Source organism: Triticum dicoccoides, chromosome 6B (genome assembly GCF_002162155.2).
Source record: "Triticum dicoccoides isolate Atlit2015 ecotype Zavitan chromosome 6B, WEW_v2.0, whole genome shotgun sequence".
Taxonomy (NCBI): domain Eukaryota; kingdom Viridiplantae; phylum Streptophyta; class Magnoliopsida; order Poales; family Poaceae; genus Triticum; species Triticum dicoccoides.
The window spans coordinates 246,614,246-246,632,858 of record NC_041391.1 but is presented as its reverse complement, the minus strand read 5'-3'; positions in this window follow the sequence as shown (position 1 = coordinate 246,632,858).

Here is an 18,613-nt window from a genome sequence, read left to right as displayed (position 1 = left end):
TGTTGTGGTCCTGTCTCCGATCTATCCTCCGGTTTATATAGACACCGGAGGGGCTTAGGGTTGTATAAAGTCGGTTTTACAGAAAGGAACAATATATCCGAACACCTATACTTGCCATCCACGTATAGGGGAGTCCCCACCGGACACGAGAGATAATCTTCTGTCTTGTATCTTGACGGCCCATCAGCCCGGCCCACATAGACTAGACGCCCGAGGACCCCCTAGTCCAGGACTCCCACAGTAGCCCTTGAACCAGTCTTCAATGATGATATATTCGGCGTTCAAATTGTCTTCAGCATTGCAAGGCAGGTTCCTTGAAGAATACACATCGGCTTTCCTCTGTAAAAGAATTGTATCCGGCTTTTCATAGTAAACATAACCCTTAGCCGCGAAGGCCGGATATATATATATATATATATATATATATATATATATATATATATATATATATATATATAATAGTGTCTTTTACTGGAAAAAAATTTGACGAAGCGTCAGACTTGACCCTTCGGCATTTTGAACCGTTTTGCTACCCCGCGCTTCGTGTTTCGAGGCCATGCCTTATTGGCATGTCCTGTCAAAACAGAGATCGTGCCCGCTTAATGCGGGATTGCACATCAATGATATTTGGGTAATCCAACCGTTTACGGCGCACACCTTCATCGGGAATAAGCGAGATTCAGGGCACGATTGAGGGGGCGGTTGGCGTTTTTACTGCCTATAAGAGGGCAATAGATTCTTACTTTCCTCTCCACGCCTTCACATCCCCTCAGCCTTCCAATCTCCCAAGCTCTGTGCGCCCGCAAAGTCTCCGTCTTCATCACCACCACCACCACCTACTCCGACCATGGCCGGAGCTAGCTCCAAAGGCAAGTGGGAGGCCTCCTCCGTGACGGAGAAGGAAATAAAAGATCTCCGGAGCGCGGGGTATCTCACCACCGATATCAAGCACAGGCTTCCCCCAAAGATCAAGCCATTCCTACTCCGGAGCTCGGCGAACGGGTTGTCTTCCTGATACGTCTCCAACGTATCTATAATTTTTGATTGCTCCATGCTACTTTATCTACTGTTTTAGGCAATATTGGGCTTTATTATCCACTTTTATATTATTTTTGGGACTAACCTATTAACCGGAGGCCCAACCCAGATTTGCTGTTTTATGCCTATTTCAGTGTTTCGAGGAAAAGGAATATCAGACGGAGTCAAAACGGAACGAAATCAACTGGAGAAGTTAATTTTGGAAGGAAACCAACCTGATGGGCTTGGAGTGCACGTCAGGGGAGTCCCGGGCTGCCCACGAGGGTGGGGGGCGCCCCCTTGGGCGCGCCCCCCTACCTCGTGAGCACCCCGGAGGTCCACCGATGTACCCCCTGCACCCATATATACCTACGTACCCTAAAACTTCCAGAACAGAAGATAGATCGGGAGTTCCGCCGCCGCAAGCCTCTGTAGCCACCAAAAACCTCTCGAGAGCCCTTCCCGGCACCCTGCCGGAGGGGGTATCCTTTACCGGTGGCCATCTTCATCATCCCGGTGCTATCCATGACGAGGGGGGAGTAGTTCACCCTCGGGGCTGAGGGTATGTACTAGTAGCTATGTGTTTGATCTCTCTCTTGTGTTCTCTCTCTCGTGTTCCTCTATGGCACGATCTTGATGTATCCCGAGCTTTGCTATTGTAGTTGGATCTTATGATGTTTCTCCCCCTCTACTCTCTTGTGATGAATTGAGTTTCCCCTTTGAAGTTATCTTATCGGATTGAGTCTTTTATGAGAACACTTGATGTACGTCTTGGTGATCAACTTACGGGTTTCGTGACATTGGGAACCTATGCATAGGGGTTGGCACACGTTCTTGACTCTCCGGTAGAAACTTTGGGGCACTCTTTGAAGTACTTTTATGTTGGTTGGATGAATCTGAGATTGTGTGATGCATATCATATAATCATGCACACGGATACTTGAGGTGACAATAGAGTATCTAGGTGACATTAGGGTTTTGGTTGATTTGTAACTTAAGGTGTTATTCTAGTACGAAATCTTTTATAGATTGATCCGAAAGAATAATTTTGAGGTGGTTTCGTACCCTACCATAATCTCTACATTTGTTCTCCGCTATTAGTGGCTTCGGAGTGACTCTTTGTTGCATGTTGAGGGCTTGTTATATGATCTATCTATGTTATTATTGTTGAGAGAACTTGCACTAGTGAAAGTATGAACCCTAGGCCTTGTTTCCTATCATTGCAATACCGTTTACGCTCACTTTTATCACTTGTTACCTTGCTGTTTTTATTATTTCAGATTACAAAAACCTATATCTACTATCTATTTTGCACTTGTATCACCATCTCTTCGCCGAACTAGTGCACCTATACAATTTACCATTGTATTGGGTGTGTTGGGGACACAAGAGACTCTTTGTTATTTGGTTGCAGGGTTGCTTGAGAGAGACCATCTTCATCCTATGCCTCCTACGGATTGATAAACCTTAGGTCATCCACTTGAGGGAAATTTGCTACTGTCCTACAAACCTGTGCACTTGCAGGCCCAACAACGTCTACAAGAAGAAGGTTGTGTAGGAGACATCAAGCTCTTTTCTGGCACCGCTGCCGGGGAGGCTAGGTACAAGGCACTCACGCACACCCCGTCAACTAAGCTCTTTTCTGGTGCTGTTGCCGGGGAGGTGAGTGCTTGAAGGTATATCTTTAGATCTTGCAATCGAATCTTTTTGTTTCTTGTTTTAGCACTAGTTAGTCTATAAAAGAAAATTACAAAAAAATGGAGTTAAGTTTGTCTCATACGCTTCACCTTTTTAATATCTTTCGTGAGTATGATGGAAAGGATAATTGTGCTCAAGTGCTAGAAGAAGAATTCTCTAAATTGTTTGGCACTAAATCTTTGAATGATGAGCATGATTGCAATGTTGTTAATACGAATTCTTTGAATATCCATGATGCTAATGATGATTGCACTAGTTATGATGAAAATATTTCTTATGGGCATGTCAACTTTTGTGGAGTGCATGTTTGCATGAACACACCAAATAGAGAAGATATTTATTGCAAGAGGCATAAGCACTTAGAAACTAAATTGTTGCAAGAAAGACTAGATGTTTGTGCTGAAAATTTAAATTTTCTTGGCCGTACTTGTGGACTTTGCAATGAAAGTGGTCATTTAGCTATCCGATGCAAATTGTTTCATGATCTAATCGTGTCCAAAAATTGTGATGAGTTGATTTCCCTTGCACATTATAACGAGCTTAGCTTGCTTATGGGTTGCGAAGAAATGAAACATTTAACTAATTATCTTTCAAAATTTGCTCGTTACAAACTTCTTGGTTTTGATCTAGAGGAAATTTATATGTATTGTGCGGTGAATTGCATTGAAAATCCTTATATTGCCAATTACATAAAAAAAAGAAAACAAATAGAAGATGAAGAGAATGCTAACGAAAGGGAAGAGACTTCCCAATATCCTCCTATTATTTCTTATGATGAATCAGGTAACGAGGGGGAGCTTTCTATTCAACCAATCTCATCAATAAGGAGCTCAAAGAGGAAGGTTGAACCTACACATAATTTGAAGAAAAAAAAGAAGGAGCAACAAAGGTAAAAAGGTATCCTTCCCAAATGATGTTGCTCCTACTACTACTTGTGATGATGATAATTGCTATACTATTGGTGCTATCCATATTTTTAATGATGAGAGTGGTTATGCTTATGATATGAAAGGGCCCAAGCTTGGGAAGCTATGTTTGATTGGGATGAAATATTTGAGAATATATTTGCTGGAATTAATGTTTGTCTCAAGCTTGGGGATGCTATGTTTAATGAAGATGATATTTTTAGCACCCCAAGTTTTGATATGCAAAGTTGTTATGATGATAGCATGCCTCCTACCTATGATTATTATATTGATGAAAGTGGGTTCGGAAGAGTGTCAACTTTAGGAAGTAGTGATCCCACTATTTTGGAGGATGTTGAATCTTATTGTGATGAACATGAAAGTGATTTGGAAGAGTGTCAACTTTATTTAGTGATGATTCCACTATTTCGGAAGAGGTCCCAATTGATTATGAGAACAAAGTTGCTATCTATGATGATTATTGTGATGACTTATATGCTATTGAGAATAATGATAATAATGAAACTTGTCATCATGATTTTAGTTTTCAATTGGATTATGCCTCACATGATAATTATTTTGTTGAGTTTGCTCCCACTATTCCGAATGAGAAGAATTTTGCTTATGTGGAGAGTAGTAAATTTTCTATGCTTGTAGATCATGAAACAAATGCTTTAGGTGCTGGTTATATTGTTGAATTCATTCATGATGCTACTGAAAATTATTATGAGGGAGGAACATATGCTTGTAGGAATTGCAATAATATCAAGTTTCCTCTCTATGTGCTTAAAATTTTGAAGTTATGCTTGTTTTACCTTCCTATGCTCGTTGATTATTGTTCCCATAAGTTGTTTGCTCACAAAATCCCTATGCATAGGAAGTGGGTTAGACTTAAAAGTGCTAGTCATATGCTTCATGATGCTCCCGTTATGTTTCAATTCTTATCTTTTATGTGAGCATTATTGTCATCATCATGCCTAGCTAGAAAGGCATTAAAGAAAAGCGCTTGTTGGGAGACAACCCAATATTTATCCTTACTGTTTTTGTGTGTTCACATGATTATGCTACTGTAGTAATCATGTTTTATAGCTTTTGTTTGAATAAAGTGCCAAGAAAGACCTTTAGGATAGCTTACGGTGATAGTTGTATTGATCCTGCTGAAAATCAGAAACTTTTGCACCCAGTATATTAGTTTTGTTAATTCACAGAAACGTGCTTATGTTCTTATTCTTTATGCTCTGGATTGGTACACAAAATTCTTAGGACTTCCTAATTTGGTAGGATTTTCGGGGTTCCAGAAGTATACGTTTGATACAGATTACTATAGACTGTTCTGTTTTTGACAGATTCTGTTTTCTATGTGTTGTTTGCTTATTTTGATGAATCTATGAGTAGTATCGGAGGATATGAACCATATATAAGTTGGAGTACAGTAGATATTACACTAATATGAATTTAGAATGAGTTCATTACAGTACCTTGAAGTGGTATTTTGTTTTCTTTTGCTAACGGAGCTCACGAGTTTTCTGTTGAGTTTTGTGTTGTGGAGTTTTCAAGTTTTGGGTAAAGATTCGATGGACTATGGAATAAGGAGTGGCAAGAGTCTAAGATTGGGGATGCCCATGGCACCCCAAGGTAATATTCAAGAATATCCAAAAGCCTAAGCTTGGGGATGCCCCGGATGGCATCCCCTCTTTCGTCTTCGTTCATCGGTAACTTTACTTGGAGCTACATTTTTATTCACCACATGATATGTGTTTTGCTTGGAGCATCATTTTCTCTTGTTAGTATTTGCTTGCTGTTAGTTAGAATAATATTTTTCATCTTTAGTTTCAATAAAGAAGTCAAGGATAGCCTTTGCCATGCTTATTTTGCTAGTATACATGTTGCTGTTTGAAAACAGAAAGTTTTACCGCTGTTGCAAAAATTCCCTAGAAAAGTCAGAGAGTGGTATAATGTTGAATCGTGTTGCATATTGAGCTCTGATAAATTTATTACAGTGGGAATTTTAGTTCATAATTGTTGGAGTCAGGGAAGTATTTATACTCTTGCATTCTTTACAGACTGTACTGTTTTCAAAGATTGCTGTTATGGTAGCATTGTTCGCATATGTTTGCTTGTTTAATGATTCTATTTGGTGATAGGAGTATTAAATATGCATAGGCATTTAGTATGAAATGTTGAATAATAATTTTAGTGATTTTTTATAGTAGAAAATGATATGGTTTTGCATTGGTTTATACTAACCTATCTCATGAGTTCTTGTTGAGTTTGTTGTGAATGAAGCTTTTGATAAAAGAGAAACCATGATATGAGAGGAATTAAGGAGACACAAAAGTTCAAGCTTGGGGATGCCCAAGGCACCCAAAGATAATATTTCAAGAAGTCTCAAGCATCTAAGCTTGGGGATGCCCCTGTAGGCATCCTACCTTTCTTCTTCAACAACTATCGGTTAGTATCGGTTGAGGCTAAGTTTTTGCTTCTTCACATGAGTTGCGCTATCCTTGCAATGTAGTTTTCTTTAGCTTTGCTTGCTGTTTGAATAAAGTATCAATATCTGAAATTATTAAATGGGAGAGTCTTCACATAGTTGCATAATTATTCGACTACTCATTGATCTTCACTTATATCTTTCGGAGTAGTTTTTGTTATTGCTCTAGTACTTCACTTATATCTTTTAGAGCATGGTGGTAGTTTTATTTTTAAGAAATATATGATCTCTCATACTTCACTTAGATTATTTTGAGAGTCGTTAATAGCATGGTAATTTGCTTAATATTAATATACTTGGTATTCAAGATATGTGAAACTTTCTTATGAGTGTGTTGAATACTAAGAAAAGTTTGATACTTGATAATTGTTTTGAGATATGGAGGTGATAATATCAAAGTAGTGCTAGTTGGGTAATTATGAATTCAAAGAATGCTTGTGTTGAAGTTTGCAAGTCCCGTAGCATGCACGTATGGTTAAAGTTGTGTAACAAATTTGAAACATGAAGTGTACCTGGCTTGTGCATCCTTATGAGTGGCGGTCGGGGATGAGCGATGGTCTTTTCCTACCAATCTATCCCCCTAGGAGCATGCGCGTAGTACTTGATTTTTGATGGCTTCTAAATTTTTGCAATAAATATATGAGTTCTTTTGACTAATGTTGAGTCTATGGATTATACGCACTCTCACCTTTCCACCTTTGCTAGCCTCTTCGGTACCGTGCATTGCCCTTTCTCACCTTGAGAGTTGGTGCAAACTTCGCCGGTGCATCCAAACCCCGTGATATGATATGCTCTATCACACATAAACCTCCTTATATCTTCCTCAAAACAGCCACCATAACTACCTATCATGGCATTTCCATAGCCATTCCGAGATATATTGCCATGCAACTTCCATCATCATCATCATCATGACATACATTACTTTTGTCATATTGCCATTGCATGATCATGTAGTTGACATCGTATTTGTGGCAAAGCCACCATGCATTATTTTTCATAGGTGTCACTCTTGATTCATTGCACCATCCTGGTACACCGCCGGAGGCATTCATATAGAGTCATATCTTGTTCTAAGTTTCGAGTTGTAATCCTTATGTTGTAATCAATAGAAGTGTGATGATCATCATTATTAGAGCATTGCCCAAAAGAAAGGCCAAAAAAAGGCCCAAAAAAAGAAAAAGAAAAAAATATAAATAAAAAGGGCAATGCTACTATCTCTTTTCCACACTTGTGCTTCAAAGTAGCACCTTGTTCTTCATGTAGTGAGTCTCATATATTGTGCTTCAAAGTAGCACCTTGTTCTTCATATAGTGAGTCTCATAAGTTGTCTTTTTATACTAGTGGGAATTTTTCATTATAGAACTTGGCTTGTATATTCCTACGATGGGCTTCCTCAAATGCCCTAGATCTTCATGAGCAAGCGAGTTGGATGCACACCCACTAGTTTTCTTTTGTTGAGCGTTCATTTATAGCTCTAGTGCATCCGTTGCATGGCAATCCCTACTCCTCATGTTGACATCAATTGATGGGCATCTCCATAGCCCGTTGATTATCCTCATCAATGTGAGACTTTTTCCTTTTTTGTCTTCTCCACACAATCCCGTCATCATATTCTATTCCACCCATAGTGCTATATCCATGGCTCGCACTCATGTATTGCGTGAAAGTTGAAAAAGTTTGAGATTATTTTAGTATGAAACAATTGCTTGGCTTGTCATCGGGGGTATAGAAGTTGGGAATATCTTTGTGTGACGAAAATGAAGCACAACCAAACTATATGATTTTGTAGGGATGAACTTTCTTTTGCCATGCTATTTTGAGAAGACATGATTGCTTTGATTAGTATGCTTGAAGTATTATTATTTTTGTGTCAATATGAACTTTTGTCTTGAATCTTTCGGATCTGAATATTCATATCACAATTAAGAAGATTTATATTGAAATTATGCCAAAGTATCACTCTGCATCAAAAATTCTTTTTTATCATTTACCTACTCGAGGACGAGCAGGAATTAAGCTTGGGGATGCTTGATACGTCTCCAACGTATCTATAATTTTTGATTGCTCCATGCTACTTTATCTACTGTTTTAGGCAATATTGGGCTTTATTATCCACTTTTATATTATTTTTGGGACTAACCTATTAACCGGAGGCCCAACCCAGATTTGTTATTTTATGCCTATTTCAGTGTTTTGAGGAAAAGGAATATCAAACGGAGTCAAAACGGAACAAAATCAACTAGAGAAGTTAATTTTGGTAGGAAACCAACCTGATGGGCTTGGAGTGCACGTCAGGGGAGTCCCGGGCTGCCCACGAGGGTGGGGGGCGCGCCCCCCTGGGCTCACCCCCTACCTCGTGAGGACCCCATAGGTCCACCGACGTACCCCCTGCACCCATATATACCTACGTACCCTAAAACTTCCAGAATAGAAGATAGATCGGGAGTTCTGCCGCCGCAAGCCTCTGTAGCCACCAAAAACCTCCTAGGAGCCCTTCCCGGCACCCTGCCGGAGGGGGGATCCTTCACCGGTGGCCATCTTCATCATCCCGGCGCTATCCATGACAAGGAAGGAGTAGTTCACCCTCGGGGCTGAGGGTATGTACCAGTAGCTATGTGCTTGATCTCTCTCTCTCTTGTGTTCTCTCTCGTGTTCCTCTATGGCACGATCTTGATGTATCCCGAGCTTTGCTATTGTAGTTGGATCTTATGATGTTTCTCCCCCTCTACTCTCTTGTGATGAATTGAGTTTCCCCTTTGAAGTTATCTTATCGGATTGAGTCTTTTATGAGAATACTTGATGTATGTCTTGGTGATCAACTTGCGGGTTTCGTGACATTGGGAACCTATGCATAGGGGTTGGCACACGTTCTTGACTCTCCGGTAGAAACTTTGGGGTACTCTTTGAAGTACTTTTATGTTGGTTGGATGAATCTGAGATTGTGTGATGCATATCGTATAATCATGCACACGGATACTTGAGGTGACAATGGAGTATCTAGGTGACATTAGGGTTTTGGTTGATTTGTATCTTAAGGTGTTATTCTAGTATGAATTCTTTTATAGATTGATCCGAAAGAATAACTTTGAGGTGGTTTCGTACCCTACCATAATCTCTACGTTTGTTCTCCGCTATTAGTGGCTTCGGAGTGACTCTTTGTTGCATGTTAAGGGCTTGTTATATGATCTATCTATGTTATTATTGTTGAGAGAACTTGCACTAGTGAAAGTATGAACCCTAGGCCTTGTTTCCTATCATTGCAATACCGTTTACGCTCACTTTTATCACTTGTTACCTTGCTGTTTTTATTATTTCAGATTAAAAAAACCTATATCTACTATCTATTTTGCACTTGTATCACCATCTCTTCGCCGAACTAGTGCACCTATACAATTTACCATTGTATTGGGTGTGTTGGGGACACAAGAGACTCTTTGTTATTTGGTTGCAGGGTTGCTTGAGAGAGACCATCTTCATCCTACGCCTCCTACGGATTGATAAACCTTAGGTTATCCACTTGAGGAAAATTTGCTACTGTCCTACAAACCTGTGCACTTGCAGGCCCAACAACGTCTACAAGAAGAAGGTTGTGTAGTAGACATCACTTCCTTCCCCACTTCCTTAGAGGGTTAGGTTTTCCACTCCACCCGTTCGTCCGTGGACTCATGTACTACTATGGGCTATATTTCCACGATCTAGCCCTGAACTCATTCCTCCACATCTCGGCTTTCATCGTCGTGTGTGAGGCTCTCCTTCGCTTCCACCCACACTTTGGCCTATGGCTCAAGGTCTTCAACATAAATCCGAAGATGGTCGACGGGAAGCACGCGGACTGCGGCGGCGCTATGATTAGCTAGCTGCCGAACACCACATGGCCCAAAGGGGCCTTTGTGGAGACCGTGAAGATCTGGCAACAGGAGTGGTTCTATATCACCGAGCCGCGCTGCACTAAGTGGGCGTCCATTCCAGAGTTCAGATCCGGACCCCCCATGAGGCTCACCTCCTGGAATGCGAAGGGCCTCGACTGGGGGTCCCAGACAGAGGTGCTGGCGCTGCAGGCGCGCATTACCAACATGTTGGGGAAGAACATTGGTCTAACCAACGTGGTCCAGATCATGCTCTTCCGCCGCATTCTCCCCTACCAGCGCCGGGCTTCCCCCATGTGGGAATTCAAGCCGGAGGATCCGTGGACACTAGAGCACTTCCTCGGTACCACACACGAGGGAATGTGGAAACTGCTTTTCAAAGCGTAGAAGAGGAGCTAGCCCATGGAGACCGAAGACATCGGCCTCAAGATCACGTATCCGGCCTCTCCGGTAAGTATTTGATATCTCCAAAGACATACCTAGTTTATATATATATTCATTCGATCTATGCCAAACTCATCAACCCATCTTTCCTCATAGGGTTGGACCAAGAAGTCGGGGCGGATCAAGTGTTCAGCTCCACTGCCCGAAAACCCAGTCACTCCTCAGCTGGAGGAGATGCTGGTCCCGGCATGAACATTGTATCTGGATCTCGTTTAATACGAGATGGCTACTCATTTAAGTCTGAGAATAATGGTTGTTCGATTTATATGAGAGATATATTTTATGGTCATGCTCCGATGGTCAATGGTTTATTCTTAATGAATCTCGAGCGTAATGTTACACATGTTCATAGTGTGGATGCCAAAAGATGTAAAGTTGATAACGATAGTCCCACATACTTGTGGCACTGCCGTCTTGGTCAAATTGGTGTCAAGCGCATGAAGAAGCTCCATACTGATGGACTTTTAGAGTCTCTTGATTATGAATCGTTTGACACATGCGAACCATGCCTCTTAGGCAAAATGACCAAGACTCCGTTCTCCGGAACAATGGAGCGAGCAACCAACTTGTTGGAAATCATACATACCGATGTGTGCGGTCCAATGAGCGTTGAGGCTCGCGGAGGATATCGTTATGTTCTCACTCTCACTGATGACTTGAGTCGATATGGGTATGTCTACTTAATGAAACACAAGTCTGAGACCTTTGAAAAGTTCAAGGAATTTCAGAGTGAGGTGGAGAATCAACGTGACCGAAAGATAAAGTTCCTATGATCAGATCGTGGAGGAGAATACTTAAGTCACGAATTTGGTACACACTTAAGAAAATGTGGAATCGTTTCACAACTCACGCCGCCTGGAACACCTCAACGAAACGGTGTGTCCGAACGTCGTAATCGCACTCTATTGGATATGGTGCGGTCTATGATGTCTCTTACCGATTTACCGCTGTCATTTTGGGGATACGCTCTAGAGACAGCTACATTCACTTTAAATAGGGCACCGTCTAAATCCGTTGAGACGACACCGTATGAATTATGGTTTGGAAAGAAACCTAAGCTGTCGTTTCTAAAAGTTTGGGGATGCGATGCTTATGTCAAGAAACTTCAACCTGAAAAGCTCGAACCCAAGTCGGAAAAATGCGTATTCATAGGATACCCTAAGGAAACTGTCGGGTATACCTTCTACTTAAGATCCGAAGGCAAGATCTTTGTTGCCAAGAACGGATGCTTTCTGGAGAAAGAGTTTCTCTCGAAAGAAGTAAGTGGGAGGAAAGTAGAACTCGATGAAGTACTACCTCTCGAACGGGAAGGTGATGCAGCGCAGGAAACTGTTCCTGTGATGCCCACACCAACTGAAGAGGAAAACAATGATGATGATCAAGGTACTTCGGATCAAGTTGCTACTGAACTTCGAAGGTCCACGAGGACACGTTCCGCACCAAAGTGGTACGGCAACCCTGTCATGGAAATCATGTTGTTAGACAACAATGAACCTTCGAACTATGAAGAAGCGATGGCGGGCCCGGATTCCAACAAATGGCTTGAGGCCATGAAATCCGAGATAGAATCCATGTATGAAAACAACGTATGGACTTTGACAGACTTGCCCGATGATCGGCGAGCGATAGAAAATAAATGGATTTTTAAGAAGAAGACGGACGCGGATGGTAATGTTACCATCTATAAAGCTCGACTTGTCGCTAAGGGTTATCAACAAGTTCAAGGGATTGACTACGACGAGACATTCTCTCCCGTAGCGAAGCTGAAGTCCGTCCGAATCATGTTAGCAATTACCGCATACTATGATTATGAGATATGGCAGATGGACGTCAAAACGGCATTCCTTAACGGACATCTTAAGGAAGAGCTGTATATGACGCAGTCGGAAGGTTTTGTCGATCCTCAGAACGCTAACAAAGTATGCAAGCTCCAGCGATCCATTTATGGACTGGTGCAAGCATCTCGGAGTTGGAACATTCGCTTTGATGAGATGATCAAAGCGTTTGGGTTTATGCAGACTTATGGAGAAGCCTGCGTTTACAAGAAAGTGAGTGGGAGCTCTGTAGCATTTCTCATATTATATGTAGATGACATACTCTTGATGGGAAATGATACGAAACTTCTGGACGGCATTAAGGCCTACTTGAACAAGTGTTTTTCAATGAAGGACCTTGGAGAAGCTGCTTATATATTAGGGATCAAGATCTATAGAGATAGATCGAGACGCCTCATAGGTCTTTCGCAAAGCACATACCTTGATAAGATTTTGAAGAGGTTCAAAATGGATCAGTCCAAGAAGGGGTTCTTGCCTATGTTACAAGGTGTGAGATTGAGCTCGGCTCAGTCACCGACCACGGCAAAAGATAAAGAAGAGATGAGTGTCATCCCCTATGCTTCAGCCATAGGATCTATTATGTATGCCATGCTGTGTACCAGACCCGATGTAAACCTTGCCCTAAGTTTGGTTGCAAGATACCAAAGTAATCCCGGCAAGGAACACTGGACAGCGGTCAAGAATATCCTGAAGTACCTGAAAAGGACAAAGGACATGTTTCTCGTTTATGGAGGAGACGAAGAGCTCGTCGTAAAGGGTTACGTCGACGCTAGCTTTGACTCAGATCTGGATGACTCTAAGTCACAAACCGGATACGTATATATGTTGAATGGTGGAGCAGTAAGCTGGTGCAGCTGCAAGCAAAGCGTCGTGGCAGGATCTACGTGTGAAGCGGAGTACATGGCAGCCTCGGAGGCAGCGCATGAAGCAATTTGGGTGAAGGAGTTCATCACCGACCTAGGAGTCATACCCAATGCGTCGGGGCCGATCAAACTCTTCTGTGACAACACTGGAGCTATTGCCCTTGCCAAGGAGCCCAGGTTTCACAAGAAGACCAGGCACATCAAGCGTCGTTTCAACTCCATCCGTGAAAATGTTCAAGATGGAGACATAGAGATTTGCAAAGTGCACACGGATCTGAATGTCGCAGATCCGTTGACTAAACCTCTCTCGCGTGCAAAACATGATCAACACCAGAACTCTATGGGTGTTCGATTCATCACAATGTAACTAGATTGGTGACTCTAGTGCAAGTGGGAGACTGTTGGAAATATGCCCTAGAGGCAATAATAAAAGTATTATTATATTTCAATGTTCATGATAATTGTCTTTTGTTCATGCTATAACTGTATTATCCAGAAATCGTAATACACGTGTGAACACTTAGACCACAATATGTCCCTAGTGAGCCTCTAGTTGACTAGCTCGTTGTGATCAATAGATAGTCATGGTTTCCTGACTATGGACATCGAATGTCGTTGATAACGGGATCACATCATTAGGAGAATGATGTGATGGACAAGACCCAATCCTAAGCATAGCATAAAAGATCGTATAGTTCGTTTGCTAGAAGCTTTGCCAATGTCAAGTATCTCTTCCTTCGACCATGAGATCGTGTAACTCCCGGTTACCGTAGGAGTACCTTGGGTGTATCAAACGTCACAACGTAACTGGGTGACTATAAAGGTGCATTACAGGTATCTCCGAAAGTATCTGTTGGGTTGACACGGATCGAGACTGGGATTTGTCACTCCGTATGACGGAGAGGTATCTCTGGGCCCACTCGGTAATGCATCATCATAATGAGCTCAATGTGACCAAGGTGTTGGGCACGGGATCATGCATTACGGTACGAGTAAAGTGACTTGCCAGTAACGAGACTGAACAAGGTATTGGGATACCGACGATCGAGTCTCGGGCAAGTAACGTACCGACTGACAAAGGGAATTGCATACAGGGTTTGATCGAATCCTCGACATCGTGGTTCAACCGATGAAATCATGGAGGAGCATGTGGGAGCCAACATGGGTATCCAGACCCCGCTGTTGGTTATTGCCCGAGAGTCGTCTCGGTCATGTCTGCGTGTCTCCCGAACCCGTAGGGTCTACACACTTAAGGTTCGGTGACGCTAGGGTTATTAGGAAGACTAGTACGTGACTACCGAATGTTGTTCGGAGTCCCGGATGAGATCCCGGACGCCACGAGGAGTTCCGGAAGGGTCCGGAGGTAAAGATTTATATATGGGAAGTTGTTAAAAGGACACCGGAAAGTTTCGGGGGCATACCGGTATTGTACCGGGGCCACCGGAAGGGTTCCGGGGGTCCACCGGGAGGGGCCACCCCTCCCGGGGGGCCACTTGGGCTGCGTGGGGAGGTGGCCAGCCCCTGGTGGGCTTGGCGCACCCCCTCCCCTGGGCCCTTGCGCCTAGGGTTGAGGGGGGAACCCTAGAGGGGGCGCCCCCCCCTTGCTTGGGGGGCAAGTCCCCCCTCCCCTTGGCCGCCGCCCCCCCCTAGATGGAATCTAGAGGGGTCGGCCCCCTTCTCCCTTCCCCCTATAAATAGAGGGGTGAGGGGAGGGCAGCCGCACCCAAGCCAAGGCGCAGCCCTCCCCTCCCCAACACCTCTCCTCCTCCGTTGTGCGCTCGGCGAAGCCCTGTCGGAGTACTGCTTCTCCACCATCACCACGCCGTCGTGCTGCCGGTGGAGCTGTCTTCCTCAACCTCTCCTTCCTCCTTGCTGGATCAAGACGGAGGAGACGTTGCCCGTCCCGTACGTGTGTTGAACGCGGAGGTGCTGTCCGTTCAGCACTTGGACATCGGTGATCAGAATCACGTTCGAGTACGACTCCATCATCACCTTGCAAGCTTCCGCACGCGATCTACAAGTGGTATGTAGATGCAATCTCTCTCCCGTTGCTCGTTGCTTAGATGAACTCATAGATGGATCTTGGTGAAGCCGTAGGAAAAATTTTAATTTTCTGCAACGTTCCCCAACACATACGCCCAAGGAAGGCGACGGTGACAATCTGGAAGATAACACCCCTGGGCAAAAACTGAAGCAACGGCGTAGACGCCGTTCCAAATCCGGCAACAGTAACAATATCAGCAAGAGCGCCAGGAGAATGGATACTCTGGTCAACCCCGAAGGCAACAACGACCAAACGGAACCGATGATGGAGCAGGACGAACCAGGTCATGCCGAGCATAGTTCGGAGCAGACGCCCGAAGACAATGATCCAGAGGGACGAGTTCATCAAACCGGCCCAAGACATGAAGATAGTCCGGACGATGATGCATTCGTCATTCCGGAAGAACACGTGGAACGAGAGAACCTCCATAGAAAGCTTATGGCCATAGCGAGAAGTCTGAAGAGGCAGAAGCAATGGCTTAAAGCCACACAGGAAACGCTCAATCACAGATGGAACAAAGTGCTGGACACTGAAGAAAGATATGGTGACGATCGCCACACAAAGAGCTACCCAAAACGTAAGCTACTGCCAGAATTTGACGGCGAGACCATTCCAGCAAAGAGTAACACGATCAGGAGACCAGACGTACCACTTCATAACCGCAATAAATCAACTACCGAAGACGCCCACGATCTACATGAGCACCTGGATAAGAAAGTTGGCGCAGCTAGGTCCATCTACAAATCTAAAGGACACACCCGGCGGGGGACTGTGGTCGTCAAAACAATTATGACAACCAAACACCAGTTCGAAATAAACACCGAACACAACAACAGCCGACAGCATGCCATAGCGCGTCCAGATACAGAGGGGCTGCTCACCCCCTATGCTTTACTGACAAAGTACTGGACCATGAATTCCCGCAGGGCTTTAAACCTGTGAACATAGAGGCATACGACGGAACTACAGACCCGGGGGTCTGGATCGAGGACTTCATCCTGCACATACACATGGCTCGTGGGGATGACCTCCACGCCATCAAATACCTTCCCCTCAAACTGAAGGGATCAGCTCGGCACTGGTTGAAAAGCCTCCCCGAAAATTCAATTGGGAGCTGGGAGGAACTAGAGGACGCTTTCAGGGCCAATTTCCAAGGGACTTATGTCCGGCCTCCAGATGCTGACGATTTAAGTCACATAATCCAACAACCCGGAGAGTCCGCCCGCAAGCTTTGGAACAGATTCCTCACTAGGAAGAATCAAATTGTTGGTTGTCCAGATGCCGAAGCCCTAGCGGCATTCAAACATAGCATCCGTGATGAGTGCCTCGCCAGACACCTCGGCCAAGAAAAGCCTAGGACAATGGCAGCCCTAACAAGCCTTATGACCTACTTTTGCACGGGTGAAGATAGCTGGCTAGCCCGTAAAGGCACCAGCGACCCCAGCACATCCGAAATAAGGGATGGCAACGGGAAGCCACGGCGTAATAAAAACAAACGCCAAAACAAGGAAGAGAGCCCGGACAACACAACGGTTAATGCCGGATTCAGGGGCTCTCGACCTAACCAGCAAAATAAGCAATCTAAAGGCAGTAAAGAGGGACCGTCCGGTCTGAACAGAGTTCTGGACAGACTATGCCAAATTCATGGCACCCCCGACAAACCTGCGAACCACACGCACAGAGAGTGCTGGGTCTTCAAGCAGGCCCGCAAACTAAACGCCGAACCCAAGGGAAGGGAAACATGAAGTGAAGACGAGGATGAACCTCGCCAGCCGAACACTGGGGGATAGAAAAAATTCCCGCCAGAGGTTAAAACAGTGAACATGATCCACACGACTCGCACATCCTTGGGAAGGCACGAACGCGCACATAAAGACGCACGCGATATAGAGCCCATCGTACCCACACCTAACTACTGGATGTCTTGTTCGATCACTTTCGATCGTCGGGACGGCCGAACTAGTATTCGGCACGAAGGATCAAACACCTTGGTGCTTGACCCAATAATCGACGGATACCATCTCACTCATGTCCTCATGGACGGCGGCAACAGTCTCAATTTAATATATGAGGACACTGTCCATAGGATGGGGATAGACTCATCCAGAATCAGCAAGATTAACACCACCTTTGAAGGGGTGATACCAGGCGTTGAAGCCTACAACAGGGGCTCTGTTATATTGGAGGTAACATTCGGCTCTCCAGGCAACTCCAGAAGCGAAGAACTAGTCTTCATCATCACACCCTTCCAAAGCAGCTATCAAGCATTGCTTGGAAGAACGGCCTTCGCCCGCTTCAACGCATTGCCGCACTATGGCTACCTTACACTTAAGATGCCCGGTCCACGCAGCGTCATCACCGTTAGCGGAATAACAGAGTGCTCTTTGTGCGCAGAGGAATATGCGACGGCCCTAGCGGCCGAACTATAAGCGGCCTCTAACAAAAATATGACGGGTCGTTAAGACCACGGACACGGCTAGACGAGTCCGGCAGCCCATATCAAACCAGGGCATTGTATATGTAATCCTATAGTGGACACCAGGGGCTAATATAAAGCCCCACACTTGGCTCAACCTTATCGGCAGACAAGCATCTTACATTGTTTACTATCCATCGCATACTTACGTTGCACTCTCCTATGAGTTTCCCTTTTCCGCAAACAACGTTCGCTCGATACCCTTCCAGGATGCGGCACAACAGAGACAAAGGCGCAGACGTGCAGCAGGGCCCCGTTCAACAGGTTTCTTTTTAGATTAAGCCCCTGTGTAAACCTTTTCTATTGCCTCTTGTTGTTTAATCATCCCATGGGTTCCATACCCATAAAGGATACTGCCGTTTTTGGCATTTCGCCACGACAGATTAACGCACGTACCTGGAAATGCAGGGTTTATAATGAATGGGCATTCTTGAGCCCATCATCTATTATAAAATCCGAATACCTTCGGGAGTGTTCAGCGTCATGAGTTTGGCCTTATATGCATCAGCTCCGAATCATGTCTTTGGTCAAATGTTGGGTTTGCCCGACTCCTGGGTTTCCCGCCTTACGTTCCGTTATAATCGGCTAAGGTAGCCAAAGGAGAACTACTGAGATTGTGCCATGGTTATTCCGGATGAGCACCTCAGTAGAGAAAGCCGAAAACTGACTGTCATGATACAGCGAGAGACTGGTCAACCACTCGACGACTCACTGGAATCTCTAGGATTCCTCCGCATTAACGAAGGGCCATTTCCGGCCAGGTACATACGCGCCCGTATTCGGATGCACGCGAAGGTAACAGGGGCTACATAGTAGCCCCAACGTTAGAATCCCGCAGCTAAGTGAAAGTGTTACAGCTATATAGTCCGGTTGCCTAGTTCGATGTGCGATCACCTCCTTGCCGGACCAAGACGTTGGATAAAGAGTGATTAAGCACATTTTTTCGCGAACACCCCCGCATTGTATGCATG